Source organism: Anomalospiza imberbis, chromosome 3, assembly GCF_031753505.1.
Source record: "Anomalospiza imberbis isolate Cuckoo-Finch-1a 21T00152 chromosome 3, ASM3175350v1, whole genome shotgun sequence".
Classification (NCBI taxonomy): domain Eukaryota; kingdom Metazoa; phylum Chordata; class Aves; order Passeriformes; family Viduidae; genus Anomalospiza; species Anomalospiza imberbis.
Genome location: NC_089683.1, coordinates 83,723,087 through 83,733,127, shown reverse-complemented (window position 1 = coordinate 83,733,127; position 10,041 = coordinate 83,723,087).

The following is a 10,041-nucleotide window of genomic DNA, read 5'->3' as shown; positions in this document are numbered from 1 at the left end:
GAGGCATGTGCCAGTGTTTGACCCTGAGTCTTTCCCAAAACATTTCATTAGAAGTCCCTGGGGATGGCTTCTTAGATTGCTCAAACCCCAGTACAGGGGCTGGACACAGGCAGGTTTGGGGCAGTTAGTGCTTGGGAACCCTTGTGAAGGGAGTACCTCAGAGCCTTCCGCTGATGTTCCCTTACCCAGAACTCCTCCTGCCTCTTCTAAATCACTCCTTGCCATCCCAGACCTGCAGCTGTTGAGGCTGCTGGCTTCTGATGGCACCACTCAAAACTGATTCTTTTGTCCTTTGCTCTTGACTTCTCCTACAAGAAGATGAGCCAAGGCAGCAGCTCCAAAACTAGTAGGTGTGAAACAAACCAACAGCCCTGGGCTGTCAGTGTGGTGCCAGGGCCCCTTCTTCTGGTACTCCCCTCCACCCCAGGGTCTCCAGCATGGGTCCAGCTATTCCATGGACCCATCAGAGAATGGGCAATGCCAACCATGGGGTCATGGCATTGTGATGCCTAAGGTATTCTTGGGTGAATGTGTCTTCCCTGCCATGAGATCTACAGGGCTACTCAGCTTAGACCCTAAGTTAACTTTGCCTCATCTGAGCCCTTAAGAGAACTGTGTATGAAAGCCAAACATAGTTTTGCTTTATGTGCCACAAGCTGCTATTGGCTAAACCTCACCAGACTCTAAAACAAAACCAGCACCCAGGTGCCTACCCTGACTGTGGGGCAGTGGATCACATAAATTACTGCCATACTCTCCACTTCACCTGGTGTTAATGATGATGACTCCGTGGCATCTCAAGCTGCCTGGAGAAAGTTTGGGATAGGACTCAAACCAATGCAGATGAGTCTTCCAAACTAACCCAACATTTCTGCCTTCTCTGCTTCCATCACAGCAAGCAGTTGTGAAACCTACTGGCAAAGAGGATGTTTGGTTTTATGATTCTATGAAAGTAATCATGCCCAGTAAATGCTTCCTTTGTCCCCTCTCATAATGAAAAATAACTGTTCCAGATGGGAGTCTGAAAGTAGCTGGATACTGGAATTGCTGTGGTGATTCAGGTCAAAATACTGGAAAGCACTATTAAACAAATACATGTGTGTATGTGTGTATATATATATGTAACATGCATATATATTATATATTTGCATTTATATGCATGCACATAGCACTCATATCTGTCATTCCTGCCCAAGATCAGCTCACTTTTGTCATGCACATATTGAGACAAAGAGTTCCACTCTGCCATGACTCCTCCTCAGAGTACCTCTCCCTTTGCACACAGGCCAGAACAGCTCTGAGGCTGGACAGGGACTGGCCAGGAAAGCAGGCTGTATTTTGAAGGAATAGGCACAGGCTGGGAGGGAAATGAGGTAGAGGGGGGCAGCCAAAGAAGGAAAATGCAAGATTGTTTAAAATCACCCAGAGAGCTGGAGTCTACTCCAGCCACTTACCTTTTGTCCTGGAACTTTTCGTTTTTGTCATTAATTGTTAATTCTTGCTGTTCTGGTAGTCTAGAACAGTAGTTCTAGTAGTCTTGCTGTTCTAGTAGTGTTGAGTGCAGAAGCACTCAAGTTTTTTACTGTGTTGTCAGCTGTAAAATGACACATACTGTAAAAGCCTGGGCTCTGGCGCTCTCAGACAGGGTGCCACCATTGGGGGTTACCTCTGATAACCCAGAATTTACTGTTTAGTTTGTGTTTACCTGACACCCCATCTGTGGTCACTCTCACTACCTACACACTAATACATTCCCAAGCTTTATGTTGCAATTCTTCCCTAAGGGAGAAAAGGATGTGCTGGCAGATTAGAAACCAGGCTGAGGTTCAGGCTGTTCCTGCAAGGTGCTCTTTTCTATTGAATGTACAGCTGCTACATGTCAGTCCCTCCTGTGTGCACTGCAAACAACAATATCACCTCCAAAGGTAGAAGCAATGCTAATTTCGTTAAAGCTGGATCACTGGAAATGCCCACCAAAAAGGCCACAGGTGAGCAAGCCACTTTTGTCTTTGGCTTGGTGATTGGATGCTGTGCAATAAATAAAGCCTGGAGCCAGACAGTGAGTGATGAAGATCGAAAGGAGTATTGACTGCATGCTCAAGTGAGTGGAGTCCTTCGTGTGAAACCTGCAGAAACACGAGCTGTACAGTCATTAAGAAGAGAACTGTAATGCAGACACAAGGATGCTTCACTGCATATCAGCAGGCTCCAGGCTAGTTGAGCATGGAGTGCTGGCCTTGCATCATCACACACGACTTTTTGGCAGGCTCCTGATCCCATGCAGGGCTGTCCTGGTGCTTGGCAGAGGCCATTTACCACTGTGCCAACACACAAACCCAACTCTCACAGAGTCTCTCTCCTCCCTGGGCAGGCAGCAGAGAAGAGGTGCTGGTTCTGCATGGGGGGACCCACCAGCATCTTGCAGGAAGGGATGAGTAGAACAGCTGGGTATAGAGGTTGCTGAGAAGTAGCTCTTGACACTGGGGAGGGTGTAAAGGCTCAGAGCACCAAGTTGGGATGGCAGAGACTAGATTTTTGTAAATGCCATGCTTGGCAAGGAAGAGGATGGGAACCACTTGTTCCCTGCCAGATGCCTGGGATTGGATATGAGGGTATGAAGGTTAGAGGTGGAGGCACAAGATGTAGCTCTAATCTGTGCAAGGCTGTGCCTCAGTGAAGAGAGGTGGCGGGTGCCAGTGAGGTGGTAAGTGTGTGAAAGCAGGGAAGGTAAGGCTGCCTGCACGTAGGTGCATTGGGTGTGCCACGCACATGCTTCATAAGCAAGGCTGTCTGGCCACAGGTCTGTGGCATTTTCCCAGAATGAAAGAGAATACTTGTTACAAGCAAAAACCACAGAAAATGCAACAATCTGGATTTTAAATATTCTGACCCTGTTATTTAACAAGACCAGAGAAAAAAAAAATAAATGGTGCTGACTATAGAGGAAGATTTATGGTTTGTAAGACAAGACCAGGATTTATAAGCAGAACAAAGTGACCTAAAAAGCAGAGAAGATTTAGAGATACAGGCTGCAGCTGCAGCCACCACATTAGTATCCTGCCAGCCCATGTGAGCCCCAGAGCAGAGCTGGGTCCTGAGTCTGGATAGAAAAGCCTTGTCCATCAGCTCAGTGGGGACGGCAAGGAGGACACCTGTTGGATTAATATATGCTTGGACATCTGGCGATGGAGGGGGCACCTCCCTCCAGCTGCGTTTCCCCACACTGTCACACTCTTCCATCAATGTGTGGTCCCATATACATGCCACACATACACCCCCATGAGGTCTCTGACTGAACCTGACTCCCTACCCAGCCCTTTTCTGTCAGCAATAGCCCTGTGCTGATGCCAGCTACAGATTGTTCCTGGATTTTTGCTACCGCTGGATCTCTGATCTCTGGGAAACTCTTCTCCCTCTACGGCACACCAGAAGCGCTGCCCCACCTTGTGTGAGGACAGCCACCTTGTCTCCCTTCAGCCTCCCTTGGCTGCATCTTGATCCTCTTTGCTGCACTCAGGACTCTTAGTGGAAGGAGGCAGATGGTGCAGTCTGGTCCCCTGTGTTGCTGCCCTGTAACCTGCTGCACTGAGGGCTTGGGATGCTGTAGCCCTCCCACTGGCTCCACTCATGTAGCATAAGGCAAGATCAGTGCCTGCTCCTGTACCTCAGGTTTGGCACTCAGCCAGTACTCGTCCCTGCCGTGGAGAAGGAATGGGGATTAATTAGCTTATTATTTCACATTGCCTTGAGAAGAGACAGCCCAGAGCCTGGTATCTTGCAGCTGGTGGCTATGATGGGGGATGCCAGGGCAGGCCAAAGGTTTTGGCAGCTGGAGCTCAGAGATGACCCATCCATCCCTACAGGGCTTTTCCACATCCCATGTGAGCCCCTGGGCACGAGGGAAGGCAGATGCATCACAGATTGCTCCATGCAAAAGCCAGACTGACATGCCTCTGAGGGCTTTTCTTGAGAGCAGACAAGGAAGGGGGGCCAGGGCTGCTTCTGCAAGGTGTAGGGCTGCAAGTGAAGCCTGTCAGCAGACCACAGAGCAGGTCAAAGGTATCACTTCCTGCTTGTGCAAGCATCAGAAAATGCTCCACACTACTGAGAAGGAAGGGAGTCCCATCCCAGGCCTGAACACTGAGCTGCAGCCTTTCGACAGGCTCCTGCCCTGTTTCAGCCTGGTTAGCACCTCACCCGGGACCAGTTTTTATGTTCTCATGGGCTGCCCTGGAAGATTTCAACTTCATCTGCCTCTGAAAAGAGCTACACTGCAGAGGAAAATCTCTGAGGTATCCTTCATCCAGTGAATGTACACTCACAAGACTCAGCCTCTTTAACCCAGTGTCCTGAATGGGCTTTGCAGGAAGCCAGAGCCCTGCTGTCAGTACATGAGTAGTGCCTAAAGCTCACTATATGTCCCTGTGCAGTTCCAGCTGTGCCTGATGTTCTGAGTGAGAGCCAAAACCAAAGTCAGAGCTAAGCCAAAGCCAGGCAGTTTCCTTCAGCCCAACAGCAAAGCGCAGTCAGCAGGCACACTGGCTGCACAGCTCTGGGGGACGGCCTCTCCTTGCCCTAGATATTTCTGAGAGACCTCAGCATTTAACCAGAAAGAGCTGAAGGTTCCTGAGGAGATACGGTAGGCTTGAAGAGCTGCAAGTGGACAAAGATCTGCCTGCTGTACCCTTCAGGTAGTTAGGCATCACACCTACAGCACAGCACAGAGATATCAGAGCTGACCACAAGCAGCAGGGCTCACGCAGCAGAGAAGCCATCAGTGCCACATGGGCTACCCAAGGGAAAGGGCTGCAGCAAACCTGACTTTGCAGAGCCTCCCTCCCAGCTACCTCAAACAGCCCCACCTTACACTGCAGGCAGTGCTGTGGATTGACCTCCCCACCCCACCAAAACCTGCGTTCTGCTTTTGACAGTGAAAAGACTGCAGTCCCAAATCCTGGTTGGCCCCCGCCTCCAAACATGAGTGACTCCTGGTACTTTGGTGCCTCACTCCAGCCCTGTGCTTGCCTTTCACTTTTTGCCCTGCAGCCCTTGCCAATGCTGTTTCACCTCTGACTCCCCAGCCTTTGCTCTTATCAGGAGCAACCTAGAATTCATTCCTGGGTCTTCAGGAAATGGGAGCTTAAAATCATTTGGTCCCTTCTTCTGATAAAAATGACAGTACTGCCATAAAAAAGAAAAATTCTTAAAATAACACAATGGGTAGAAGCCCTGTGCCTCTGATGCCCACCGTCTCTCCCTCCTGGCATTCCTGGCTGCACATACTTTTCTCATCAGCCTTTCCCATAACTGTCTCCATGATTTATAGTCTTAATAACTGAGCCTGAATCCTGCTGCCCTCCCCACTGGGGCTCATAACCAGCCGCCATTCAAACTCGTAGCAGGGCGTATTCTAGTGCAGTCCAGAGCCTCTTTTCAGAACAACCTCATCCCCTTCTGCTCTCCCCAGGAGGAAACACCTTTCCTGCAGGAGAGCTCTGGGCAGTCTTTTCCCTTCTTTTTTCATAGGACACTTCTGGTACTGTTTCTTGTAAGCCACCATCAGCTTGCAGCAGGAGGGAAAAGGGGGGCTTTTCCATGTAGATGTACATGTTCCTCCCCTGCAGCACACTGGCAAAACAGCAGCTTCCCACATGCATAAAAGTCTCCCCACACATTTCCATAGAGGAGAAGGTACAGAAGAAGGCAGGTAGTCCCTTACAGGTTGGATGAGCATCGGCCCAAGGACCTGGGCACAGAGATGGACAAGAGCAGTGTCCAGGGAGTCTCATGCAGGGTCTGAAATCTGTGGATGGGGAGCCTCCATGCTGGCTGCCGTTGCAGGTACCACCCTGCCATGCAAGGGTCTCTCTCCAGCCACAAAGTACCTTATTGAAACATAAAATAATTTAGGCTGGAAAAGATCTTTAAGATCCCTGAGTCAAACTATTAACCCCACATTGCCAAGTCCAACATTAAACCCTGTCTCTCAGTGCCACATCTACATGTCTTTTAAGCACCTCCAGAAATGGTGACCTCACCACTTCTCTGGACAGCCTGCTCTTCCAATGCTTGACTACCCATCCAGTACAATTTTCCCATTACCCAATCTAAAGCTCCACTGGCAGAACTCATCACCATTTCCTCTTTTTCTGTCACTTGTTATTTGGGAGAAGGGGCCAGCCCCTACCTCACTACAAGCTTCTCTCAAGCAATTGTAGAGAGCAATAAGGTGCCTCAAGACTCCTTTTCTCCAGGCTGAACACCATAGGTCCTTTTTTGCCAGGCAGCTTTCCGGATACTCTTTCCCCAGCCTGTAGCACTGCATGGGGTGGTTGTCAGTTTTGTTCTTGTTGAACCTCATACAATTGGCCTTGGCCCATTGATCAGCCTGTCCAGATCCCTCTGCAGGGCTTGCCTATGCTCCAGCAGATCAACACTTCCATCCATCTTGGTGTCACCTGCAGACTGACTGAGGGTACACTTAATGCCCTCATCCAGAGCATTGATAAAGATTAAACAAAACTGGCTCTGACTCTGAACCCTGGGGAAGAGCACTTGTGACCAGCCACCAGCTGGGTGTGACTCCATTCACCACCACTCTCTGGGCTTGGCCATCCAGACAGTTTTTTGCCCAAAAGAGTGCACCTGCCCAAGCCACGAGCAGCCAGTTTCTCCTGGAGGAAATAGTGTCAAAGGCTTTACAAGAGCCCAGGTAGATATATCCACAGCCTTTCCATCAGCCACCAAGTGGGTCACCTTGTCACAGAAGGAGATCAGGTTTGTTAAGCAGCACCTACCTTTAGTAAACCTGTGGTGGCTGGGCCCGATCCTCTGATTGTCCCATACATGCCACATGGTAGCATTCAAGATGACATGCTCCATGACCTTCCCTGGTACTCAGATCAGGATGCCAGGCATGTATTTTCCTGGATCATGCCTCTGACTTTTATAGATGGGCTTCACATTTGCTAACCTTCAGTCATCTGGGACCTCCCCAGTTTGCCAGGACTACTGGTAAACGATTGAAAGTGGCTTGCTGACTTCAGGGCCGTGTCTCCCAGGTCTCTTTCTATTGCCCCTCAGGCTCCAGGGAATTGGTAAAGCCCTGCTGACTCCCTGGCAAAATAAGCATCTGTTCTCCTGTTTGTACTCCAGAGTACATTGCTGAGAAGCAACTAAAAGGAGGTGAAACACCCCAATTAGTCTCCAAAGAGTCTGCTTGCAGCTTTGAGAGCTGCTCCTGAGGTCTCTGGCTACTTGGAGGTAAGGCCAACCTCTTGTACTAATTGACAGCAAGGGAGAGGCACAAGACAGTTCCCCCATCTCTGATCCAAGCTGCACTCTCACTTAGCCCTGGGAAACCACACTTCAGCTGTGCAACAGCACTTCAGCAGCTGGTGCTCCTCATGCCCTCCCTTCTTGCAGATTAATGACTAATTGTTCTTTATTTTGCCCTGGCAAAGGTGGAGTCCCTTGCTCCTCACAGGGGAGAGAGAGCAGAGGAAAGGCACAGAGATGTCCCCAGAGAATCGGGAGCTAATGAGCCATCTGACTACAAGAATTTGCTTTGCTTGTAATACCTGGTAATAGGTTTTGCCTTGGAGGCTGGCTCAGGAGAATGAGGCAGGAAGAGGGGTTGAGGATATTATAATCTTCTGATTTTGAGCAAGTGCTGTTTTTACAAAAGCCAAGTCACCACCCACACGAGCATGATGCTTTGCTGAGCAAAAGAAAAAAAAAAGCCTCAGCCACAACATGAAGGGTGATGGGTTCAGCCTGAAATCAACCCCTGAGATAAGAGGCTGCATGTCTGTGATGCAAACCATGAGCTCCTGCACAAGCAGGAAACATGCTGAGGGGAGACTGCCTGTCCTCTGCAAAGAGAACAGCCGGTTCAAAGGGGAAAAGAAATCTTCTCAGAGCTGGAGGCGAAACAGAAGCAGTTCCCCTACAAATGGATTCTCTCTGTTCCTCAAACAATGAGTCGTGGTAGGGGTCTCCTGCCCTCCTTACTGTCCCCCTGCTCAGGAGGGAGTTCTCCCTATACACTGCTTCCCCAGGGATGCTGCAGGTCCTGAGCTCCCTGTGGGAGCAACCTCAGCTGCAGCAGCACAGGAGGCAGGCAGCCAGCTCATAACAGTTAACAGCTCTCCTCAGCCACCACATCATGATGGATGAGCCCTGCCCCATGGAAATGTCACTGTCTGAACTGAGCATGATCTCACTGCTTTCCATCTCCCATCTCAGCATGGAGCCAGCTGGACAAACAACTCCCTGTCCTCCCAGAGCAGGCAGTCTGGCTTGGCCTCCCACCTTTTGACAACAGTGCTCGGGCATAAGAGACAAAAGGAGTTTTCAGGGTGTAATCCCACTCACCCCAAGGCCTGCTGATTAATAGGAGAGGGGCTCCCCTTCACTGCAAAGGAGAGAAGGAAATGCAAATGGATGAAGAATGATCTGGTCAAGCATTGAACCTTGTTATCTAATTTGAAAAACGGGCAAATGAGGTAATTATGTGAGATATTGATTCATAGCAACATGCTTCATGAATGCCACAGCAATAACTCAGTGCTGCCACACTACTCCCCCAGCCCCTCCTCAGCTGCAGAAGGCAAATTCAGGCTTTTCACTTTAGCCTTTATTAGTTTGAGACAGAGCCAGCCAGTGTAAGCAAAGTTAGGCCACCTTCCACCCCCAGGATGAGCTGGTCTGCTGGCCCCCATTGAAAAAACCTCTTCAGGAGCTTGGCTCTGATGGTCTGATTTTCTTGTGTGTGTTTTCAGCCAGATCTAGTAAAGGCAGTAAGTGAAGAAAGAGGGAGTCACATTGATGGAAAGGGTCAGGAGGTAAGACAGAAGGAAGATAGAGGCTTCAGCAGCACAGAGGCTACACTAGCCTCCTGCTAGGCTTTGGTAGTGTACTGGTTGTGGCCAAGCAACTTAACTGTATCCTGTCCAGTTAGGGTCTGAGCTTTTTCCCACTGCAACATGAATGTTTTAAACTTCTGCTCTGCATCTGGAGACAACCTTCTCCACAACTGTGGAAAGCTGCCTTTTGGAAAGATGTCTATTGCATTGGTAGTTCACAGATAAGTTCCTAGTAGGTTTCTTAAAGATATATGCAGAGATAGGTTTCACTATCAAATTTGCATTTAAATCTGTATACTCTGTATGTATTGCACACAGTACAGCATATAGAGCACACAAACAGTGTCACCCATAGTTGTGTGGACCTGTGCCCCTTTTCTTTGGTCTGGTAGCTTAAAAGCCAACCTAAATGTCAGTTATAACCAGAGAGAGGTAGCAGACCCCAAATATTCTCCACACTTTCAGATCACACCAAAGACCCTTGTTGACTTGTGAGTTGCCTACTGTGAGTGAGTGAGAAACCAGCCTGGTACCTGGGAGTGAGGGGAGAGAGAGCTGGGATTCACACATGTAAACCTGTTTCTCAAAAACAGGTCTGCAGCTTGAGCACCTCCAAATGGTGCTGGGATGCAGGCCACAGGAGCCAGAGCACCAGAGAACCTGCCTGGAACAAGATTGAGCCTGCTTGGCTCTACCCTCATGGTGTCTGAATGTCTGTCTGCACATCACAGTCATATCAGGAAGGTTCAACAGGTACCCTTCAGCATGCTCCTTGGGATGCCAGAGGCTTTTCCTGGCACTTGCTGCAACTTTTTTCTTCCCAAACTCTGGCTTGGGAACTTGATGCTAAGAGATAACAGTCGTGGCTCTATTCACAGCTCAGCTACTTACCCTTTGTTTCACCACCTGCAAAGCAGGTGATCATGATAATCCCCTCCTCCCCTGAGGACACAGAGTCAATGAATAAATCACAAAAAGGAGTGCTTTGAGATCTTTGGGTAGAAAATATTCCAGGGCTGTTATTATTATTGGTAATGGCACATATTTATTCCACTTATCAGTACTTCAAGCTACATTAAAGTAATTCCCTAGACGCAGGAGACTTAGAAAATAAAATGTATGGCCTTCTCTTTCACAAGTACTGGCACATGTCAGTTGTGCTGAAGCAAATATT